Source organism: Zootoca vivipara, chromosome 3 (genome assembly GCF_965207765.1).
Source record: "Zootoca vivipara chromosome 3, rZooViv2.hap1.1, whole genome shotgun sequence".
NCBI lineage: Eukaryota > Metazoa > Chordata > Lepidosauria > Squamata > Lacertidae > Zootoca > Zootoca vivipara.
In genome coordinates, this window is record NC_142586.1 from 7,120,333 (window position 1) to 7,146,530 (window position 26,198).

At 39.9% G+C, this 26,198-nt stretch overlaps 1 protein-coding gene across 5 annotated transcripts in view; it reads right to left on the reverse strand.

Annotated features, from left to right (window-relative positions):
- Positions 1-26,198, reverse strand: part of MEIS1 (Meis homeobox 1) — a 157,686-nt gene that overhangs the window by 53,096 nt on the left and 78,392 nt on the right. The window lies entirely within an intron of this gene.

A 26,198-nucleotide genomic window follows, 5' to 3' on the forward strand; every position in this document is an offset into this window, starting at 1 on the left:
AGTCATAGGTAAGAGGAAGAATATGTTCAAGGACTGGAAACACCTTGTATTAAAATGCATCTTCCCCAAAGAGCGGACCTTGTTTTCATTGCAAGGTGAATGCAGTATAAACTCCTGCTTCGCCCTGCCCAACAATTTATCTATACAAATAACTTCCAAATGGACATTATGCTTGTGGAATTCATTTTCATATCATCAGCAGTACCCAAGCCCCTGATGTTTATTCACACTGTTTTCAGAGATTCACTGACTCACATCAAAGGCCGCTTCACACTTGAGCCGGGACAATTGCGTTTGCCAGAGCTATGCCAGTATTACTCTCGTGTTTCTTACACCAGATGTGTAAAAGAAAGACAAGCTTCCTAAATGCTTGAGGTCACACACCTAATACTTCTGACTGGCCACAGACCCTAGCTCTCAGCCCAAACACACAAGTTTATCCTTCATATTTTATGTATTTACTACAGCTTTAATATCATTGTTGCATAATCTGTGAAGTAGTTCCAAGGACCACATTATACTACCGTAGCAGGGATAGATGCTTCACAAAGAACTGCTTTACCCATTTTACAGGCATATAAGCCAAAGGTACTGCAAAAGGAAAAAATGGTAGTTTGTACACAGTGATTTCTACCACCCACTTCTAGCCATTCTGTGGGAACACAGAATGGGATACCATACCATATCAATATTGCTTAAATAAGAGCTGCAATCTCCCAGCATGTTGGTGCTTCAGTGAACATGGAAAGTATTCCATGTCAAACCAAAAGGGGGTTTTGTTAGTTGAATTGGGGAAGTACTAATCTGTTCTCACGGTCTTAAACATTTCTTAATAAAGATAATGGTATTCTTTGAAAGAGGTCAATAAAAGTGCCTCTCTTTCTTAGTGGAGACCGCCTTTTTAATAAGAGCTGTAACTGGGAGTCATTATACTCAGGAAAGAGAAAGCTAGGTGAAGTTAGATATACACTCTGATCTTTAGTAAAGATGATTTCGACAAGTTTTAAAGAACTGTTGGAAGCAATGGGCATAAATACTTGAGGAAGGAGTTCAAGATGGATGGGAATGTCTTAAAAGTGAGATGTTGAAAAGCAAAACTGCAAACCATTCCAGTGAGCAAAGAAAACTGGAGGTATCTAAAGAAGCTGGAGTGGAGGAACAAGCAGGTCTGTGATGAACTCAGATTTAAAGTAGCATAAAGACGAAGTGGGAGGCACAAACCACCAAGGCCAGAAGAGCAGCCAGAGCTTGGAAAGTGCCAGGAGGGCTAAAGCGTAGAATAAACCCAAGGGCTCCCATAAGATGTGAAAAATGAAAAGGGTTTGGTTTCTTCAAGAGCAAGATGAAGAACAAGGAGTGGTAAGTTTGCTGCATAGAGGATAGAGCAATGACTCAAGGAGTGACAGAAGACTCCTGCTATGGCTCAGCCTTTTCCTACAAGGGTAATTGTGCTTGACCTGGCAAAAAAGTAGACCAAATGATGAAGGGAGTTATAGGCTACTTAGGTAAAGGGATGGTATTGGAGCACCCAGACACTCTAAACAAATTAAAGTCTTCTGAGTCTCACAAATTGCATACTAGGACACTGAATGAATTTACAGAAGCAATCTCAGAGCTTCTGTCTAGATTTTTCTAAGATTCTTGGAGAACAGGTGGTGCTGTGAGGCTGAAGACAGAGAAATGTTCCCACCTTCAAAGAAAGGGGGTTCTAGACAAATATTGACCAGTCGGATGAACACCAATATGCCGAAAGGTGAACCTAGGGTCCCTGTGCCCTTGGCAAGGAGTTGTATCGGCACACCCCCCCCTTGAAAAAATCACTTTATTGCAATATCCACATTAGAAATTACTACTTTTTACACCGGGCAAATTTTTTAGCCGCAGGCTGGTCCACTGTCCCTCAGACCTTGTGGCAGGCCAGAGAAGCAGCACCGGGGGGAGGGAAGTGGAAGAAGAGGCGAGGGGGGGAAATAGTCCTCCTCCCCACCCCCAGCTGCTGCGCTTACCTTCCCAGGGGCTGCCGCTGCCACCACCACCACCACCGCTGGTGCATATATATAAAAACTTGTGCTGACTCATTTTGATCAACATAGTTTGAATTGGTATGTGAAAAGATGGGTTGTAGGATAAGCACTGCCTTGCATCCAGATAGCTAAAACATACATTAGCATTATTATTTTTCAAAGTGCTCTGTAGATATAACCCTGAGGTTACAATCCTATATTCCAATAGAGTGGAACCTCAAGCTCAAGGTCCAAATGCAGCCCTCCAAGTATCTCTATCTGGCCCAAGGCCACGTCCTCTTTTCCCAAGCCACACCCCTCGCCAGTTTGCTTACATCCTCCTTGAGTGTTTCTGCCTCTCTGGAATTTGTCCTTGAACTCTGATGTCTCTTTGCTTATCTGGATGGAGGAGAAAGGTGTGTGTGTGTGTGTGTGTGTGTGGAAACTAGTCTACTGTGTAAAGGTTACAATTTACATTTGTTGCTCCACCCACTTTTGCATCTGGCAATGCCCATCTCTGGCATGTGGCCCACTGAAGGTTGCCTAGATGGGAATGTGGCCCTTGGGCTAGAAAACATTCCCTGCCACTTTTGTGCCCTTAAAGCTGAAATTTAAGTCCCACTGAACTTTATGTTGATGTTAGACAACTCAACACTGTTTTCATAAAGACATGTGGAAGCAAGTCCTATTGACTTCCGTGGAATTTGTGTTTGGAATCTGAATGCAAGTTTAAAATAAGGATGAGTTATGGGACTTCTCTGGGGCTGAAGGCACCAAAAATAAAAATTTGCTGCTTCACTGGGACTTTTCATAGTGCACTGCTCTCTCTGCTTCTTGGCTTAGACAAATTAAATTTAAGCCCACAAACACACCCCTTTATATTTAGCAGAGCTCCCCATAGAGGTTGGTATTCAGTGGGACACCTTGAGGTACATGAAGCACATTCCTAAAGTGAAACGGAATCATTCCTGAGTAAATGCATTGATAGTCATCTCATTTGAAGCTGTTTCACTGCACTTACAAGACAAAAGAAGCTATACCAGCAGTCTTTTCAACCATTTGGGGAAGGTAACTGGAGAATCTGCAAACAAAAGGCAAAAAAGTATACCCTTTCCCGAATGGCTTGCAGTAAGGGAGAAAAGGCATATAAGCCTAGGCAAGTTCCAATTTAAAAGAGAGAGACAGAGAGAGGACAAATCAATGGATTTTGAAGGGAAAGCATTTAGACATAATGTAGCTTTCAGCACATTTATGATATGATGGCCATTAAAAATGCATGAAGATAAAAACACATAATCAATTAATTTAGTTGGTCAATACTAGGCTGAAAAGGGGCCTGTGCTGCCTTTTTTTCTTTTGGATAGCACTTCACTTTTCATTTACAAAGACCTAAATGAATGTAGTTACAGACTAAAGTGCCTGTACTAACAAGTCTCAAAATAAAAAGGACCAGGAACTTTTGGCCTTGTTCTTTGCATTGCTCCAATTAAACAAAAATGGGAACTTATATCATTTTGATGCCAACTGATGAACAGTGTATATGCATTTTATAAATATCACTCTCTCTCACACACACTGCTTCATGGGTTATTTGAATGACAAAGAACAAACCAGAATATTGCAGAGGAAAGCCTGTATGACTGCAGTGCTACTGGGTTTTACTGTTTTTTAAAAATCTGTGGTGTTAACCAAAATGTGATAATGGATGTTCTCAGGGGCCCCATATATAAACAATTTTATAGGGCAAAATTTTTACAGGGCAAAGTGGCAAACCTATACCTGCGTAATTACAAATGTCCTGTTTAAAGTATGTAATATGGAGACTTGCCAGAGGCTTTTGTAATTGTTCCCAGGCTGTTTTTCATTTCTCTGAAGGGTACGTCTTCAGCAAGAGCAGCAGCAGAAATCTGATAAGGTGGTACTGGATTTAGTAATTAAAGATGTTTTAGAAATTACACTAAAAATAACCGCTGGTGTAATTTTGAGGGGAAATATTGTGAAGAGTACATAACTATCATTTGCAAACAATGAATGGCCTGCCCTGGAGTAGCTGATTGGCAGTTTGGGGTAACTGATTAAAAAAAAAAAAGTTCACTGCAAGAATGCAACTTCTGCTTTAGGTTTTTTGTGCATGTCAGCCCTCAGCAATGCCTTCTTGATACATAATCACTGGAATGCCCAACTTCTATCTAGGCACTGGAATTCCAAGAGAGAACATCAATCTTCAGAAAATATGGTATAAAACATGTACCTTTAAAAAAAAAAGTATACATTGTTCATATCATGGTGCTATAAATGATTGAAATGATATATTTTTTGCAAGCCAGGATTTTGGTTCTTTATACATTTTTTTATATATAAAAAAAACCAGCACATGATAAATGTTTCATAGAAGGTATCTTAGCCCAAGATGGCAGCTGATGATTAATGACTGTATCATTTTTGGCTCTACTGCAGTGAGGCCTCAGGTCTGATGTGACAAACATACCCTTCGTCTGCAGCCAATCAGAAGATGTAAGCACATAGGCCCTGTCAGGTTGACATATCATTCCTACGACAATGTCAACGAGTATTAATGTTCAATTATCTGTCCTAGAAATAACCCTCGCCTTTATGCATTGTGTAACGGAGCACGTGGCACAGCGGTAATCCAAGGGACAAGGGCAGCAATGCCCGCAATAACCCAGTAGCTGTGAGTTGGCTTTCCAACATTGTGATGACACTGCCTTGCAGTACTGAATGGGGCATGTTTTAATTTCATTTTTAATCGATGTTTGAAGAACCTCAAAGACTTTTCCCTCCTCCCCACCCCCATACTGGCATGCCAGTAGCTTTTACAAGCTTATGCAGCATTTTTCAAAAATACTATGTTCAGGCTCACAATTATGCAACCCTATCTTAAATACAGTGCTATAAACCACCCATTATTTTGCAGTAAGTTTCTTTTATTTTCTATACTCAGGTGTATATCATTTACCATCAAATCAAATGCCATCAAATTACAAAAGCATCCTTTTCTTCTAATGTTGTGTCAAGATCAATTCAACTCCACCCAGTAAACCTAAAGCAATATGTCCACGTGAAACTTTATCACTTACATTGCTAAAGCTGTGTGTGTGTGTGTGTGTGTGTGTGTGTGTGTGTGTGTGTGTTTAGTGGAAAGATTTTTAGCAAAGCAATAATTTGAGAAACATACCTGAGTGCATTACACCTGACATCTTTTACTGCTCTTCAAATATTAAAATTATTGATTCTGGTAACTCCACACCAAATGCAAATTTAGTTCCTAGATCAAAAGGCCTAGCAACACACGCTTTAAGTCTCTCAAATCAAGCTTATGTCAGAACAGTTTTGATGCACAGAGGTTGCAGAATGCAGTGATTTTTGTTACTATAGCACTACTGCCTTTAACTAACATTTCAGAGGTTATCACTTGCAAGTCTTCTAATACAACTAGCAATGAGCAGCAGGAAGAAAAGAGAACTGTGGGATAGCGTGCCAATTCTGAGATAAAGCCTTCCGCATAAGCTGTTTGTTTAGACAATCACCCAACCACAGTACATGTTTAAAGAATCCAGGTGCATGCCTGTCTATACATTCTTCCTACTTCAATTCCCACCCGTTACTATAGAAACAAAAACCTGTTTTCAAAAACCACCAATTGTAAAAAGGATAAAAATATTTTAAGTTCATTCACATCTTAATTTAAAGTGCAATCGCTATTGATTTAAATAGGACCTCTTCTCCCATGTATGTTCTCAGCCTTTGGGTATAATGTACTCCCTATTTATTTTGCCATATTTACTTCTACTGGTCTACGGAAGTATAATTGGCGAGTTACTCAAATCTTTAATTTTCAAGGAACAGTGGAAATATTTCTTTTCTGCCAGAAAGGATAAAACTTCTTTCTATTAAATATACAATGTGCATCAATGTAAATAACATTGTAACAGCATCTCACATTCATAGTAAAGTTGTTGCCTTTCAAATAAAAGACTTCTACTTCAAATGCTGACACACACACACACACACACACACACACACACACACACACACACCACTCACTGGTCTAGAACTACAGCCCAGTTCTACAGAATTGTTAAGATCGAAACAGGAAGACTTCCTAATTAAATATAGCTTACATTGATAATAATGTGTTTTAGTCAATATATCTTACACTGATAATGTATTTTAGTCAATTAATAATTTCATTGATGGATTAAATCTGCATAAATTTACACAGACAAAAGAGTCTCTAAGGGAAAGAATGCACATTTTGCTTTTATGTTACACATGTATGTATTGCAGCTTTCCTTTTTCTCTTACACAGGAGAGAATTTGCATAAATACTTGTATTACAAATAAACGTAAAAAGAAAGAAAACTGCTAACCGATCAATTGGGACACATTTTAGTTGATTAAAATGTTTTAGATGTATTTATCTAACCCATTAATTGAATAAATGTTGCAGCCATATCAAAATGGAAATTCATTGCCACTTAGAAAAGAAGCCTGTTTAGTTACTTTCTAAAACTGCAATGGAAGTTTCTATAAAGAAGCTTAGTAAATCACCTGGGTGTTTTTTTCTGTTTTTTTATTCAAGGCCAAAGTAACTTGCTTGAATGTATTCAAAATCAATTTTTCCACTCTTTCCCTCTGATAATTCACCCTACCGTTTACCCAATCATTTTATGTAGGTGGGAGTGATGAATGTTGCTGAGTGCCAGTGGATTTTGGTCCAAGATGAATACCCCCAAGGAGCAACTTACACTGAGTCTCAGACTCCTGTCAGCCAAGTAATTGATGATGTTTTCACTGTGAGGGATGGGACTGGGACACATTAGGGTTGAATGGGGGGATGTAAACTGAGTGGATTGACTCAGCAGCTAAAGTCATTTATCCTTTGTTTCTAATAAGCACAAGCTTATTATGGCCAAATGTTCTCTAGCAGCACAGGAAAATAATATCAATCAATTTTGTGGGGGAAATATAATGCCCAAAATGAGAGAAGGAGAGAACAAAACACAGGGCATTTTAGTCAACACACCATTCTGTCTGAAGTGCCATTTGCCTCTCCACTGAACAAGAGGCTGTGAAACTGCAAACATTAAAGGCGTACAACACAAAGCTATATATAGATATAAAGCTGACCAAAAAAATTAAAACTTATTTTCACATGTATTGTGGTTTTGTATAACCTCGATGACTATGTGTTTCAAACACATGCCTTGTGTTTCAAATGTAGAATTAGTGCTATTGCATCTTTTTAAAAAAATCTACTCTCTTTATGGGAGATTTGAAAGTTAAAAGAGACTCCCTGCTTAGTCACTGACAGAATGTCTTGTGTGTGTTGCCATGGATGACTAGCGAGTTGACAATATGGGAACCCAGCAAAAAAACGGTGACTGGCTAATGGCTTCTGGATGCCCAGTGACCTTTGAACCTTAATGGTACGGACAAAAACAAATGACCTAGTCTGTGAGGCTCCTACAAACATGTGCATTTTAAGAGTTCAGTTGTCAATTAAACACTGATTAATGTGCTTGCTCATTTGCGGTATCTAAAACAAAATGAAAACTGGCTAGCTCTTTAATATTCAAACTAACATAACACACTGAAAAAGTCATGGACATAAGAAAAATGCTGTTTGGTAAACAAACACCTTTTAGTTATATTATATTATATTATTATATAATATTATATTATATTAACCACAAAACTGTAATTTTCTAACAGATGCAAAGGTGTTAAGAGTGCAGCTAAGTTAGAAGCAAATAGCCCCATGTATCCAAAATTATTATTTCAGTTTCTTAGGTATATTGGTGCTATTCAGAAACAAAGGGCTATCTGCTACAGCACAGGGAACCTTCCATGATAACTTTTATCACTGTTTATGGTCCCCATAGCAAGGAAAGTACATGTGGGCAATGACAAGATTCTGTCATCACTTAGATTCACGTTACATAGTTCAGGCCCGACAGTTTTCAGGATGAATCTCTCATTCAACCTGAATATTGTACACAAATATACTCTAAATGATACTCCAAAATAATAATCTGCCCTTTTCCCAATATCATCATTTTACAGGAGCCACCAGTTGGAGGATATTGTTGTTTGATTGTCTGATTGTTAATTCAAAATCTTCTAAAGACTCATATATACAATAGACAATTTACTATTTATACTACTACTAGCTGGCCCTGCCACACGTTGCTGTGACTCAGTGTGTTAAATGGAGACTCAGAGTCCCCCTTGAGAGTGTCATCAGTTTCCCCCCTCCATTTTGTTTGAGATATTATGTCCCCTCCCCCCCATCCCCCGGTCGAGTGTCCCCATCCTGTCCCGACGTATGAGGTATCACGTTCCCTCCTGACCCCATTCCCTGGCACATCCCTGTGAGAGGCCCCACCCCACTCCCTGCACTCCCCCTCCTTCCCCCACCCCTTGGTTCATCCCTGTGAGTCCCCCCCTCTTGCCGTGGGGCCTGGGCTGACTTGCGGGGATTTCGAAGCGGCGGCAAGGTGAGGTTTGTGATGAGGTTGTCATCGGCAACTGGTTGGGGGGTGTTGTGTCATGGGCGGGGGCAGCCTGTGTCAGCGTCGGCAGCGACGGGCATTGTTTTATTGGCGGTGGGGGCGGAAAGGGTGGGTGGGTTTTCTCGTGGGGTAGGTGCGGCGGTGGCGGGGTTCAGGGTGTCTCCTATGAGGGGTATTGGCCATTATGGCGGTTTTGGCGGGTATAGCATGTCTAGGGGTGACTTCATGATTAGGCCAAGCCCTCGGAGACGGAGTTTCTGAGCTTTTTCCCCCAGCATGCACTTTAGGGTGAGTTGCGTGTTCTGGAACACGGGTTTGGTTTTTTTTACGTGGGCCAGGTGTGACATGTGTCTACGTAAATAGTATGTTGTCGCTCTCATATTCATTTGGGACGTTATGTGTCAAAATGTGAACACAAATGGTCAAGCGGTTTCTGAGAAAAGTGGAAAGTCGCAAACATGGACCCTTTACATTTATATATGTATAGATTTAGCATTCAATTTCATTATCAACAGATTTATTATTTCATGTATCCTTTTTGCCACTTCTGTCAAAAATTGACTCTCAGCTAAAACCTTGACAAAAAGTACTAATTAAAATACAATTGACATTAAATTCTGACTTCATCAACAACCAAGGTGAGCAGTATGCACTAACTACTTCTAGCACCATCCAGTACAACAAACCAGCAAGCATTTCTTTTCCTTCCTTAGAACGATTCCCCCATACATGTGGCTAGATAGGATATAGAGAAGCATGAGGATCTGCTGCGCTGTACACAGAATACAGACAGCAGAGGTTTTCACTGAATGAAATACCGTTGCTGTATTCACACACAGTCTGATCAACACCAGGCAGGTTGCACAAAAGAAGGTGTTGATCCTGGGTTTGATGTGAACCAGTCCCAAATTCTTTGATCAATGGTACCTTGGTAATTTGAGTCAAAGTAACTTTTTAGATATGAAATGTACTACCCCTACCCTCATACAACAAAATGAGATGGTAAACATATGTCTGGACTTCAGACCAGGGAAGGGGGGAAAAACCTCGGCATATAGAAGACTAAATGTCTGGAAGAAAAATTCTAGCCAACTGTTCTCCCCAACATGGAGTGCTACTTTCTATATGCTGACATTATTTTTTAATATCAAGGAAGTCAATAATGTGACCCCTCATTTGCAGTCTAAAGTAATATATTTTGAACAGGTTTATCTACTGTTTGTAAGTCCTAGGACTTCCGTAGGGATCAGCAAAATTCACATTTTAACTGCCATATGTAGCATGTTTCCTCCCCATTCATTTATTATTATGATTTGCTTTGAAATCCACATAGAATAACTTGCCCTAATTTTGCAGCTACACATCAAACATGGTTCCATGACACTTGTTTAAGACTCTAATGCACAGTATATTTATTGTGGTTGAAATACAATTATATAGTTAATGTAGTTTTGGCACATTCCCTGTATGCCCTGATTGTGTATAACACATGCGCCTTCCAACTACAGCTTATATGAAGACAATTCACAGCACGAACATTTTAAAACTTGATTTACTGTTCCACAGACACAACTAAGCAACTAATCTTCCAGGACAAATGTAACACATAAGAACAACTAAACTGAAACATATAAATTGCACATATACTTAAAAATATTATTGTCTGTAATTTAATATAACAATATTTCTAGGCCTATAACCTTGCACGCAGAAGCAATTTCCCAAGCATTAATACTTAAATGGGTCATATGCACCACATCTGTCATTCTGTCCTGAAGTCTATGAGGCACAACCAAGACTCTGCAAGCCTATTGATTTTTCTAGCATTTGCTTTAATTTACTTAACCATTGAGAAATCCATCAGTACATAAAGGGCAACTGTCCATTACTGCCTCATTTGCAGACATTCTTTCCATTCATTCTCCGCCCCAATCCACCCTGCCTCTCCCCCCTTTTGGTAAGCATTTCCCCCTTAAAAATTGTTGTGTATTTATGGTTCAAACTGGGAGGGGGGAATGTTTTGAGGGGGGCTCACACCTGTTCTATTCAGTGAACTGCTGCACTGAGGTATATATAATGTGTATAAAAAAAGAGAGAATAACATCTAGCCACTACTATATATCTGTGTGCAAAGGGTGGTAAATTAGGTCCTAATTACATTAACAGGGATTCAGCCTCCCAGCTTAAATTTTACATGAGCACTCTGTAAAAATCCTGTACTTTCTTTATGAGCTGGTGATTACTGCTACTTCCTATGCAGTCACTAAACATTCTGTTTACAAATAAATTAAGAACCCTGAGCCAACTTTGGCAGGATAATAATCAGGCTTTTTTTCCTCTGCTCCCTATCCCTGCCCTAGTAAACCTTCACCACATAAGCATGGCAACAATCAAAAGCCCAGGCTTCATCTAATTACTCTATCACATAATTTCACAAATTGCCTTTTCACTGGGGAGCCAAGTGCGAAACACGTTCACAGTGGGATTTCAGGCAGCAGCTTTCATTTACTACTCATTTCTTGTTAAATTAAACACAAAAACACCAGTTGTGTGAAAGAAGTCAAAAAGAAAACTTGCAAATGAGCCAGACGAGCGGATCTTTATATTTATACCACTCTCACAAAATAGCTCATTGGCAAGCTGTATTTTTAATTGCAGCACTATATCCCTTAACCCTTTTAGAGACCTAATGCATTTTCAGAATTGCAAACAGCTCATACTATAAAAGCAGGAGCACAAAAACCAGAACCCTATCTACGCCCTGCAGACATATATCACTTAAACCATTGTCAGGAGTGCAACATTACGTCAGCCAGATGCACAAATCTTATTGGCCAATAACACAATGGTTTTGTTAACAGTCTAGGAAGATTACAAACCTCCTGCTCATAATATGTTGCACTAGTGCTAATAAATCTGAACATCTGTCATATGTTGTGGTGAGCAAATGCTATTATAGCCAAATTGTGGCCTACAAAACCAAACATTTCAACTACAATTTGCAAGTTGCAACTATAATAACAATTTGGACATATTTCAAGTCTCCAGAAAGTGTTTTAGAAGAAATAGATTATTAGATACATAACAGGAAAGTGGAATTTACATATATGCACTATCTTATTCTGCTCAATCATAGTTTTATATCTCTTTCTGACTCCCTTCTCTCTCTCACTCACATGCTTTCCCTATAAATTCAAATCTGCATGATACTGAGGAGCTATTGAGTCTTTAAGACAGAACCCTAAGCTCCTAACATGCCCCATCTCAATGATGATTATTATTTATTCCTACTATCTGAATAGGATAAGAATACAACTTACAAATAATGGAAAAGATATGAGCAAGTCTCATATTGCTTGGTACATAGCAGCTTGTCTTGTTTACCATATGATGATGTTTTTATAATCAGTGAAATTCAAAACCAAATACAGTCAGTATAGTCATTTTACAAGCAAAATTTTTCTTCCTAAATCTACAAAACTAGCAAGTCAGCTAATATTTTACACCAAAAGCCAGTGCTTTGCCAGTATTCTCTGCAAAGAAAAAAACATTGGCAGCAGCTGTCTGTATGTTCCTGTACCAGAAATTCTTTTCATGCAGACAGGTGGTGTAATTTAAAAGCCAATGTGGTGCTATTTTGATGTGAATAATGTAATTGTTAGCAAAATGCTAAGACTTCTATTTATGAAAACATAAATAAAATTATACATGACTCCTACAAATCCTAACATTCTCGTTACTGTCAGTTTTAACATGATCCTACCTCATAGCAGTGGCTTAACAGCACCAGGGTTTAACAAGCGCTGTTGAGTGGAGGAAACTACAAAAGATGCATTCTGCCTACCAACACCCACATATGCACTTACTATTATCTATGCATAAATATGCACAACTATATATCTATATATAAATATATAAATGTTCCCACTGCGTGCGCAGAGGTCACAGCCTTTCTCCGTAACCGCTGAACCGAATTGCATCAAATTAGGGCAAAGCGCACCTTGCCCATCAAGGAGGGATCTGGCATAAAAAAAATTCAAAAAAGCCACACCTTTCACACCTAAAATAATGATTAAACAGAAAAAGTGGCATGCAAATTATACATCACCAGCAGAAACTCGGAAGACTCCAGCAGCATCCAATAGAAAGGCAGATCATGCACTGTCACCAGCAAAAGCTCTGAAGGGCGGAGCCAAATAATGATGTCATCAACCAAGCAACTGAAACCACCAAGGCGGCCATTACCAGACAACCCACAGAGTCAGGCCAGAGCCAAGGAATGGAGATACAGGGCGGAGGCCTCGGCTTGTATTTAAATACTAGCCCAAGCAAAGGCCGACAGACTGGGCCTCGCCTCTACTTTAAAGCCTACAAACTAGGGCTCTGCTCTACTTTACAAGCTAGGCCTCGCCTCTACTTTGCGGCCCAAAGACTAGGCCTCAGCTCTAATTTACAGCTTACAGACTAGGCCTCGCCTCTACTTCACAGACTAGGCCTCACCTCTACTTTACAGCCTAAAGACTAGGCCTCGGCTCCACTTTACAGACTCTACAGCCCTTTAAATACTATCAAAAATGGAGCCCTGGGTGGGGGTGGGGAGAGGGGGCCCAAATAGGTCATGGGCTGACGTAGGGTGGGGGGAAGCCACAGGGTGGGGGAGGGGGAGGGGGAGGGGATACCTCATGGGTCGCTACAGGATGGGAGTAAACACAGGGATGAGACACAACCACGGGGGGATGGGGACACACATCGTCTAGGGGAAACAGACACATCCTCCCCCTTTCCTGGGAAACATTGACTCTGAGCATAGCTGTCAAGTTTTCCCTTTTCTCGTGAGGAAGCCTATTAAGCATAAGGGAATTTCCCTTTAAAAAAGGGAGAACTTGACAGCTATGACCCTGAGTCAGGCATAGCAATGCGTCATGGATGTCACAGGGTGGGGGCAGCCACAGGAATAACCCACAGCAACGTGTATGGGGTGCATATGTCTAATGGACAACTAAATTTAAACACAAGATTACACACATACTCCATATATCATTACTTGTAATTTAGAACAAACACATGAAGGCTCAACCCGGCCCCCAGTATCCAAAGGAGGTGTTTGTATGTCAAGATCAGAGAGTGCTGATTAAATGAATTAACCACACACGCTTTGGGACAGATTCGGCAGGCACCACCACTTTTGACTTTCAGGCACCTCTCGAATATTTCATGCTTACTGGCCTATCCAGTTATTTTAGATACATCTAGCATAGCTGTACTGCTCTTAATGATTACTTACTTACTTACTTACTTACTTACTTACTTACTTACTTAACTTATATCCCACTTTCCCTCTATGGAGCTCCAGGTGGCAAAAACAGTTCTCTTCTTCCCTATTATTATGTTTTTATCCTCATAACAATCCTGTGAGGTGGTTAGGCAAAGAGTGAGTAACTGGCCCAAGGTCACCCAGTAAGCTTGATAGCTGAGTGAGGATTTGAATCTTGATCTCTGAGGTTCTAGCCTTACACTTTAATCACTATATTTTAAAGATGTTTTTATATAGTCATACCTCAACCTCCGAACGCTTCGACTTCCAAAGGTTTCGACTTCCAAAGTCGATAACCCCTGGAAGTTCTTTCGCCCCGCACGCACATTCTGCGCATACGCAGAAGCGCAAAATTGTGCTTCGCGCATGCGCTGTAGCTGCGCTTTGAGAACTGAAAACCTCGACTTACAAAGACGGCCGCGGAACGGATCGTCTTCGTAAGTGGAGGTACCACTGTATAGCTGTACACACAATCCTCATATTTAAGAGAGGACAGTACAGAAATAAATAAATACAAATAAATAAATTCATTCTCAAAATGTTACAGGTAGATTCAAATGTAAGTAGTATCAGGTAGAATCAGTACCACATATCACTACTGCATGTAGATGTCATAGCTATTGAAATCATAGTCTGGTGGACTAACAGTATCACTAGTGCTCTGAGAAGTATGGCACTGAGGCAATCACATAGCATATGATCTGGTTGAATTGTATAGAAAGCAGATTCAAAATGCTACCAGAGCAGCATGGAATGGATCATTTTGGTGGCTGCTGCGATGCTGAGGTAATTATTCATGAATTGGCCTTCAGGCAAAACCTCACAAAGAAAGTGCTGACTTGCTCATGCTTGTATACCTTGAGCCCTATATTGTTTTATGCTCAACTTTATAAGGCGTAAACTATGAATGAGGCATGTGTCCTCTACCAAGACTTGTAGACTATGACTTCCATCATCCCTGATTGTTGTCCACCCTGACTGTGGCCAATGGAAGCTGTGTGCTGCAACTTCCAGAAAAACAATGTTGGTGATCCATTGTATATAAACTCTTGTTTTAGCAATGCCAATGCTTCTTGTGGACTTTCCTCAGATGTTAAAAACCACTATCTGCCCATGAGGCCTTGCTTCCTAAAAACTAGCTTCATCTTTGATCCTGGATGGCAGATAACATATGTGGAGGAGGAGGTTAGCTACAGTTTTGAATTAAACAGTAACACAAAATGTCCTGAAGCAGATCAAAGACTAAAACTTTTATGGCTTAAACATTCATAGACCACAACCCTTTCGTCGGATGCTGATGAACCATCCTGAATTAGTCTGGGTTACTGTATGTTGGGGAGTGTGGGTGAGGGGTTGGGGAGAATATGTAAAAAGTGAAGCCAGTAAAGGCAAGTTGTAATTTACAATACAGTTCTTCTTAGCACAGACATCCTCACATAATCACTGAGGGTTTTAGAGGTTAATGTCAGTCCCTTGAATTTATCCTGGTAACATATAGGCAGCCAGTGCAGATTCCATGGAACAGATGTAAGAAGATGACACACAGAGGGGTCAGTCAAATTTCTTATGGGATTTGACATCCATGGTAGCAAATGTGGTACCTTCAGGGCTACAATTCCCATCATCCCTGAACATTGACCATGCTGGCTGGGGCATAAAAGAAATTGTAGTCCAAAATAGCTAGAACCTGCGGGTCACGACACCTGTGCAAGTGGGCTTTACAAGGAAACCCCAAACAAGTATTGCTTGTAATCCTTAAATGCTATGGTGAATACAACTTTTTTGCTTTGCTGGCATATTATAATGCTGAATTGACACTTGTCTTATATTTTAACACTTGGGAACTGATCTCTGATTGCTTGCAGCAGTTCCAGTGACGGTTAACCCCAAGGTGCTCGTAGAAGGAGTTGCTATTGCGACTCACTAACTAAAATGCACAAAACTGATGACTGCTGAAGGCCCAAGGCTTAAAATTCATGTGACAATAAACCAATGGGTCATCCTACCAAATAAAATTGAACTAGCTGGTCACCATACCAAACAGCTTTGGAAGCAATAAGCTAGAGGACAGCACATTAGCCACCCCTGTTTGACATTTGCCTGGTTTACATGTCAGGATAAGCCACTGTATGCCTTAAACCACAGCTTAATCATTCATAGTTAAACCATGACTTAAGACAAACTGTGGCTGATTCTGATGAGTGAACCAGTTCAAAGTGGATAGTAAAAGTATCCACAAAATGTTGAGTACTGTATTATTTTTCTATAGCTGCACACTTTTAGCTTTTCATGTAACACATTCTTAAAAGTGTCAATTTTGTACTCATGAGGTAACTATTTGCACAGTGTGTGACATATATCAAGAAATCAAAACTCAAAAAGAAAAGAGAAACGAAAAGTAAAGAAAAGATTTTTTTCTGTTTCAGGAACAACAATTGTCAGAAGATAAAGCAGGAACACAATAAGGAATAATTATTAAGTCAATAAATTACACCTCATTGAATTTTATCAAAAACAATTCTTAATAAACTTCATACAAACCAAACTGACTCTGCAAATAGTCTGGCTTTTCAAGTAAGTTGGGAATTGGCACCTTAGAATTCACTGGAATTCAAATGAAAACAAATGGGGGAAGATACAATCTATGATATTTAATACACATTTAAAGTTTTTCTCACCCTACCCCAAGCAGTCTGTCTACTGAGAAAAGCACAGGTGAGAGATAAGCACTTTTTAAATAGAGTCACCACATCATCATCAACAGTGGGATGATTTCAGTGTTTGTTATAAACAGTTGTTTTCTAGGACTTTTTAATTGAGAAATTCAGTACAGTGGTACCTTGGTTTACAAACGTTTTGGATGTACAAACATTTTGGATTACAACCATGTCAAACCCAGAAGTGCATGTCCCTTTTTTTTGGATTACAGCCCATTTCTTTGGATTACAACCCTTTTTGGGGGGGGGAGGCCCCATTGGCGAAAGTGCGCCTTGGGTACAACCCGTTTTGGTTTACAATCGGACCTCCGGAACGGATTATGGTTGTAAACCAAGGTACCACTGTATCTGTTACATTAAGCATTTTCTTGCCTGGGTAGTGCAATGGCAAGGTAAAAAAAATCTTTCAGAAATAACTGGCTTATAGGCAAAGATTTGTGTATTTAAGAAGTCTGGTCTCTTGTGACTTAGGCCAACAAACTATTTTCAAGGGTCAGACTTCATTACTGCTGAGAGCTGTTAACAGGAAAGGCAAGAATTTTGCTCCTTCCATTGGATATGAGCAAAGTTCGTTTTGTGGCAGAAACAAAAACTGAGAGTAGATGTAACTGCCACTCATCTTTGGGGCTTCAGGTGTAGCATACAAGAGTGAAACAGCTGAAAAATTCATCAGCAGCATGGGGCATGATTCACAGTTGTGTGCACCACAACAAAGCTTCAGTGGCTCCCTGTAGTATTCCCAGACTAGTGCTCAAATTCTCCAAGTAAGACTGGTTTTTTGGGGGGGGGGGGAGAATATCCTCAATGCAGGAAAGTTTTGTAGAATTTGGCTCCTTTCCCCCTACAGGTCATGCTAGTAACTGTGTATGTTTGCATGTCATTAACTTAAGATACATGTTTACTCACAAGTAAGACTCACTGAGTTCAATGGGGCTTATTTCCCAGTAAGTGTGTACAGAATTACATCCTCAGCTTCAAATCCAGAATTGATCCAAGGGTTAAGAACCTAGGAGGAGTCTGATGGACCAGCAGCCTGTTCTTACAGTGCTACTCTCCCCTCCTGCAGTTTCAAGGAGCTGGTATTCAGAAGCATTGCTGCCTCCGGCCATGGAGGCATAGTTCACCCATCATGGATAGTAGTCCTTAATAGCCTTATCCTCCATGAACCCTCTTTTGAAGCCACCCAAGTTGGTGCCCATCAATGCCACCTGTGTACTCTGCAAAGAAGTACTTTCTTTTATATCTCCTGAATATTTCAGTATTCAACTTCACTGGATGCCCATGAGTTTGAGTGTTATGAGAGAAGGTGAAAAACTTTTATTTATCCATTTTCTCCATGCCTTGCATAATTTTATAAACTTCTTAATCTTTTGCTCTCCTTTTCTCTAAACTAAAAGTGCCAAATTTAAAGAACTTCTTGTTGATGTTGATGTTTTCAGCAATGTACTCCTCATTGCATTTCTCCAGCGTGTTCCCTTTCGTCTGAGGAATAGAATATTCGGTTCCAACCAAGTATCACTGACACACTTGCTATGAGAGCCACCAGGATCAAGACGACAAAATATTTTTATAATTTAAGTGGTTCAGTATTGCAGCTGGGTGCATCATGCTTTTGAAACAGGCTGAACAATGCTTGAAAAGTATTCCAGTGTACATAAAGAGTTAAGCTGCTATGTGAGGTTTTGTGTATAATCAGTCTCTTCATTAAGCTCTCATGTAAACTCTTTAGAATGTTATTTTAAATGTTTAAATCTACATAGGATTGCCGGATGAAATTTCCTTGGAGAAATTCTTGGTCCGCTCAGTTTCTTTTCAATAGTGCCAATTTCCTTTCAGAAAAGTGTTTGAAGTCTTAAAATCTATGCCTTGATACTATTAAAAAATGTTTCTTGTAGTCTAGTAACACAATTTTATTCAACCGTATTAGTTAACACTCTCAGAATTATACCTTTTTTGTCGTGGTTGACAGATTATATAAATGTGCTATAAAATATCTAATAAAATTCATTTGTATAAACCCCACAATTAGATATTGGATTCTGGTGTTTCAGATTACGATGAATCTGCAAGATGTAGCATTTCTACAAGAAAATGCTTTGATTCAACTGTAGGCTAGACTACTGTGATGCACTAAACATGGAGCTGCCTTTGAAGACTGTTTGGATTATTCCATTAGTGTAAAATGCAGCTGCCAGTTAATTATGGAGCTGAGGAGCCATGAAGCATATTTCATCCATGTTAAGGCAGCTGCATTAGTCCCTAATTCATTTTAAGGCACAAATAGTTACAGGCCTCCATGTGCTCAGAACTCCTCAGAGGGCACAGTGCTCCAAATCCATTATTTCCTGAAATCAGACTGGCAGAGACAAGGAGGAAGGAAGGGCTTCTCACTAGCTATTCTCCCTTCTCGGAGAATCATGTAAAAGTATAACGGCTGCTGTTTTAAGCCAAACATTATCAGGTTGGTTAATTTATTTTCCCACAGCTGTGTTTGTGTGTTTAAATGAGGGGGGAAATTGATGTATTTTTCACTGAACTTTATTATTGGTGCGATTTGTTGTGGCAGCATTTGATTTAAAGATGTGACTTGGCTAGTCATATATACAGGGCATACAAGGGGAAAATAAATAAACTGATAGCAGATTACTCTCTGTTTTAACTATTTCTATCAGTTTGTATTGTAATCTATGGCATTGTTATTTCTATCATTTGCTTGCTTTGTAGGCTGCTCTGGACAATTTTCTTAATTTAAAGGCAGTATAGAAACATTTAAAATAAATAAATGCTATCTTCAAAGCATTACGAAGAGGAGAAACAAGTCATTTTTCCTCTAGCCTTTTGCAAGATATCTAATGAGGAGTACTGAACATTTAAAAAAAAATAAGAACAAAAACTACTGACATTGGTGGAGCCGTTCATTTATAAAATTGTCAAGAAAAGAGGGTAACCACACAAAAGTAAGAACCAAAGAAAAGGATAAATAATTAATTTTGCTGCCATTAATCTGTCCTGATACATACAACATTTGACGCAACAATCTAGCGTTCCCAGTACACTAGATTTCAGCTTGTAAAAACAACAACAAGAAGCTCCTATACATTTTTCCTACTACATAAGACACACATGATCACGGATGGCCTTCTATTATTTCATTGCTTCGACAGGCCTAAAGCTGGATCTGAATAGTTTTATCCTGTCTTCCTGCATTACAACATGATACAGCATGCCAAATCCAGCCCTGACATTATGATACTTAAGAGGAACTCACCAAAATCCCCACTTGCTATAGCATTCAATTCTGACTGTTGAAGAGTGCTTGAATTTACAGGAATTTACTAGGCCCCCTTTCTACTTTATAATCCACCATCTTCTCTCACTTTTCTCCAAGGTGCTGAAAAAGAGGAGCCAAAGAGAAGATTGCCTTATTTTACCTCCTGAAAATTCAAGCACTGCCGACCAAGGGACATCTCACACTCTGTCAGTTAAATCTCTTATTGTAAGCTATCAACAACATTGCTTGGACAGGAAAAGGAATCTTTCATACTTATTCACTTACTTACTTACTTACTTACTTGTTTGTTTGTTTAAATTGCATGGGGATTTATTTAGACTCCCCCCCCCTCTTTCAATTGCAGAACCGTCGGTGCAAAAGGGGTTGAGATCCAGCAGAGGTTCTCAGGGCCGGCTCTAGGGGTAGGCTGGGTGGCACGGGGCGCCAGGGCGCCGGGTTGGCAGGGGGGCGCTGCGTGGCGAAACCGTGTGGAAACCACCAGCCGCAGGAAGAAACGGGGCGGGGTGGGGGCGCCGGAGTGACCTGCTTAAGACGGCCCTGGAGGTTCTTGCTGGACAGAGAGGGAGACTTTTTTTACCAATTCCCCATTGCTTCTCCAGCCTTTGGCTCCATACTTCTATTTATACCTCCCATGGTCATCCAGAGGGTGCCACAAATTTCAGGAGGAGTAGGGGGAGGGGGGATTGATTAAACAACCACACACAAAAATCACCTTCCCCCTCTTCTTCCAGCAGGTGTATCACAATAGTAAAACGCCACTCACAGGAGGTAAGGATTCAATTTATGAGGGTTTACTTGGGGCAATTTAACATACGAGACCAGAGTCGGATTGGTTTTCTTATACTGTACAGCAATATCCTCCCACAAATGGCATCACCTGAAGGAGGCCATCATGCAACAAGCCCCACAACCACCAACCTCCTGGCAAGCTTAACATTTATGGCATGACTAAGAGCTGCTAAATAAGGAGAACAGGACCCTCCAGTTCTACTCATAATCACATGTGAAAATTACAGTGACATTGGTATTATCTTCACAATGGCAAATGAGACACTCAGATGTTTAGAACATTTAACTAATAAAGAAAATGAAGTTGAAAGTTTGTGAGCACATCAGTGCATGCTTTTCGGACTGGCTTCCACTTATGAAAACTGCAATGCTGAAAATAGCATAAGGAATTAGCAAAATTATCACAGCATCATTATACAGTGGTACCCTGCAAGACGAATGCCTTGTGCAACGAAAAACTCGCAGGACGAAAGTGTTTTGTGTTGCGCAACGCATTAATTAAATGGGTAGACTGGGTAAACCGGGTAAATGGTAAACCACGCTTCACAAGACGAAATTTTTGCTATACAAAGCAACTCGCAGAACAAATTCATTTCATCTTGCAAGGTACCACTGTACAAATATGAACGATAAACCCTTATCTCTTGCATGTTTACCTGAAAGTGAACAATTTGTGGGTTGTTGGTTTTTTTAAAAAAAAAAATCTCACCCTCAATCACTGTGGACCAAAGTCACCAATTTATTTTAGAACAGTATATTGTTTCTTAATTTATTTTCTTCATTTCAGCCATTAATAATTAGTATGATAGACACAGCAATTACTGTCGGTGTCATTTAATTCCATGCCACTGATAGGTATTGATATTATAATTACAAGTAAGTTTTTTTATAGTTGAAAGTAGCCTGTTGAGATAATAATCCAATTTGAAGCATTACTAGCCAGAATACTGAGTTTTTGAGATGAATGTAGTAATTCCTTGCACTTCCATACTGTTTTCATTTGCAAATAACTATGCAATGTAAATAAAGCTGAGAATTATTTTCTTTTCACTCGGAAAAGGACATTAGGGGTACATCCTACAAAGAATCTCACACAGAAACTTCTTTTAATTTTGCACCTCTCATCCTAATTTTCTAAACAATCTTTAAGATTAGAAAATAAACAGAGAGCTGTATAAATACAATGTGTGCCAGTGGGGTATGTTTTTAACCATTCCACCCGGAGACTGCTGTTAACATACTGACATTTGTATCCTTCATTAGAAAGGCCTAACTCAAGCTCATAGTCCTCCTGACCATGAGAAAATGGGTCTGCAAGAATATATATATATATATATATATATATATATATATATATATATATGTATATGTACACACACACACACACACACACACCAGTTCATAACTCAATGCTTTTAGCCTCATGCTCTAAAACAAAGAGTGCATTTCTAATCACTCTTACTCTGAATTAAGCCCTGGGGCACTCAATTGATTTACTTTTGAGGAAATACACAAATGATTTGACTGTAGCCTAGCAAAACTAGCTTTTAGTCACTCCAGTTGACTAAAAGACCCCAGCTACCAAGCTACCAAGGGTAGGCTTGTCACCCTTCTCGCCAGAGAGGAATTATTTACAGAAAATTGAGCATAAAAGTAAGTAACAAAAATATATTAAACTTGTCACTGATGCAGTAGGTGATAGTCTACAACAGCTTATCTGATAATTAACAACCCCAGTTTGCCATATGCACAGAGGTTATTCCAACTGTACCCATTTTTTATTTCTAATTTATCACCCCACCCTTCCCCCCCAAGGGATCCCAGGGCAGTTCACAACAATAAAACTACATAGAAACAATTTAAATTTAAAAGAGCACTATAATATATTACACACTGCAGTTAAAACATGTGATTAAGTTAATTATATTAGCTACCAACCTCTACCCCCATCCTTTGAAATTGGCCTTTACTGTCAGAAGGCTGCACACCATCCAACTCTGAGGGTTGATCTTCCTTCCCTCAACTGCAAATGTGTGCCGAGGCCAGAATTTTGAAAATTAAGGGCTGATTCACATAACCGGGCAAATCCAAAGTGGTCTGAATGAATCTGTGGACTTGCTAGCTTCAGCAAACACCCCTCATAACTCAACCAACATTACAAATGTCAATACAAGCCTTTCAAAAGTGGGTTGACAGTGGTGGAATAAATATGTAAAAGAAAAGAATGATGATTGGTGTACTCATCATAAAGGATCATATAAGACTACTCTCATACAATAGTGTACTTTTCTTGTCTAGCCTCTACAGTGTAAATTTCAGTGGGAGATCATTATTTTTTGTCAGTTCGTACTCTCACTAACCATACCAGCATACTTGGTGTGTGTGTGTGTGTGTGTGTGTGTGTTTGTGCGCTGAATTTACGGGGAAGTAGCTTGAGAAAGGAAAGGCCATAAATGTAGTGCCTACAATTAAGTTGGTTCAGTCGTAGAAGTTACAGCTCAGTCTTAATCATTTGTCAAAGTGATGTTTAACCCTCCACAGACTACGACCCTTTTCTTCAAGCATAGCACCTTGGTATGCCAAGGTCTTAATTTAAGGTCTATTTTCTATTCCAGTAACTATATTGGCAGCAGTGGCGTGTATGGTCATCTCACACAAAAGGCAAGGGATATCCTAGCAAAGCTTGTGGGCTCCAGCTTTATAACACCCAGGAGAGGAAATATCCTTTTACCTGTCAATTAGCTTTGACAAATCCACGTCTTTATGGACTGAGCTACATCTGTTATGACCTTTGAGGAGCTCAGTTCCTTTCTGTTCCTAGATTGTGTCCAGTGGGCGTGAAGGTTACTGGACCCAGTATCCCAAAAGCTCTGCAACAGTAACCTAGACTCTGGTAGCTCAAATTATTCTTGCTGCTACATATCCCTGGGTCCCATTGTATTGCATCAGTTCTGGACTGGGAAATGGGAGACCCAGCTTCAGATTTCCAATTTAGCCATTTATTTAGTAGCATATATGGTAGCTTTGGGGAAATTGCTATTTTTCAGTCTTATAAGGTTGCCAAAAGAACAAATTAATAACACTAAATGGTTGTCTTGAAAGGATAAATATTATAGATGACTTGGCACTGTGGGTTAAATCACAGAGTCTAGGGCTTGCTGATCAGAAGGTCGGCGGTTCGAATCCCTGCAACGGGGTGAGCTCCTGTTGCTCGGTCCCAGCTCCTGCCCACCTAGCAGTTCGAAAGCATGTCAAAGTGCAAGTAGATAAATAGGGACCGCTCCGGCGGGAAGGAAAACGGCGTTTCTATGTGCTGGCCACATGACCCGGAAGCTGTCTTTGGACAAACGCCGGCTCCCTCAGCCTATAGAGCGAGATGAGCGCCGCAACCCCAGAGTCGGACACGACTGGACCTGATGGTCAGGGGCCCCTTTACCTTTACCTTTAGGTAGCCATGTTGCTCTGACGTACTCGAAACAAAATAAAAAAATTCCTTCCAGCAGCACCTTAGAGACCAACTAAGTTTGTCACAGGTATGAGCTTTCGTGTGCATGCACACATGCACACGAAAGCTCATACCCATGACAAACTTAGTTGGTCTCTAAGGTGCTGCTGGAAGAAATTTTTTTAATGCAGTCAGTTATTACATTTTAATTGCAAACTGACTAAACAAAGGGTTGAAATCTGTATCATACAAACTTGCAGAATTATCTGACAGCAACTCGTTGGTTTTTGTTTGTGTTGACTTTGGTTTATCTGTCCATTTGATGCTAATCAGCGACTGCTGCTATTGAGATTATTATTTAGATCTAAAGGGAAATGAAAATTCTGCCAGTCTGAGAAGAATTTTAAAAGTGGCAGGAATAGGAGATTACACTGCTGTCTCTTCTTCACACCTGTAAGCACCATCTGTGTTGTGCTGTACATAATAATAAGGCTACAGTCAACCAGCTATAAATTGTGGTACATTTCTGCATGTTTTACCAAGCTTCCACTGTCTGCTGTGGCAGAATGAACTAATCCAAAAAGTGAAAAAGTAATAATGTATTTTACAAAGGGCCAGTTCACACTGTACTCCAGCAAATAGCTTACACATGTGGCAGAGTAGAGGCACAAAGCTTGACTTATAACCTCAAGAGCAGGTCACACCATGCAAATACCCACCCACTTTTTTTATGCAGTGGGAAGATTACATAGCCGTGGCCTATTTACATACAGTTTTGTATATGCCGTATATGCAGCCGCAGGATTGTAGTGAATGTACAGTACAGGACGACACAAGTCAATTCTGAATTGTCTGATTTGTCCACTTCAGTCATACGTCTACACATATGATAGACAGTATAGGCATTCTGAAATCTTGTTTTCCAGAATAACATACTTGACTTCAACACTATGGTTGTTCCACCAGATGAAAAAAAATACATTTTACAGTTTTTGGTCAGTCCATATAAAGTGGCCTGTGTTTATCTGGTTTGCAAAAATGCAGTTTATTCAAATAATTCTTCCCCAATGCAGATGGGGTGGCATAACTTTTGTCATAGGTTAGACTAGATTATAAATGCAAAGGACTAGATTCAGATGAAGCTACTCACACTTTAGTACCAGTCAATGGGACTTAATTCTGTAACAACTAACTCGGCCCACGGATTTCAATGGAACTAAAGCAACCTGCCTTAGTCTGCATGCAACCTAATTCCAAAATCCATTTGACTAGCTGATTGCCAAGCAAGGTTTTTGACATTTCCACTCAGCAGAACCCACAATAATAGCTGCATGGTAAGCTCTTCTGGGTGTGGTAAAGGAAGCTGGGTTGGGGATGAGGGTGCTGGTCAAAGGGGGGACAGACAAAAAAAAGCTTACTAAATATACGAAAACCTTGACCATGCAGAAGCTCTCTGGTGACAAAATGAAGGCACACATATAGGCTGTGCTGAGGGATGGGAGAATGTCGAATGGATTGGGGGAAATAGATACACTTCCATTAACCATCAGACCTCTCCACTCAGAATAAAAAAAATAATAATACTAATAAATTTTTATTTATGCCCCGCCCTCCCCAGCCAGGGCCAGGCTCAGGGTGGCTAACACCGAATATAAATTATAATAAAACGAAATGCTTTGCTTCACAGAAATGCTACCTGATGCTTCAAAGCAATGTTTATGAAGTCTTGATCCCTAATATACTATTTATTAATATTTTTATAGAAAACATTCCAAACTCGTAGAATGATATTCATAAGGCTGACTGTGCATGACTGAACACTACAGTGACAGTGGCTTTGGCCATGGAGCATGTTTGCTTAAGGAGAAGATCCTCCCAATAGAATCCTTAAGAAGAAAACACTACTGGTGCAAGGCAGACATTCACTCTCCCTGTGCCCTAGGTAATTATTATCAGAACTCCAGAAGTCCTTTTCAAATGTTCCTCTCCACGTACTCAGACAGTGAATGAAGGGCAGGGAAGTAAAGGGCACCGATCCTGCCTCCCCATCCGGTGCTGGTGCTGACATGGGCTTCCACCCTGACCTCGGCTAGTTGAATGCA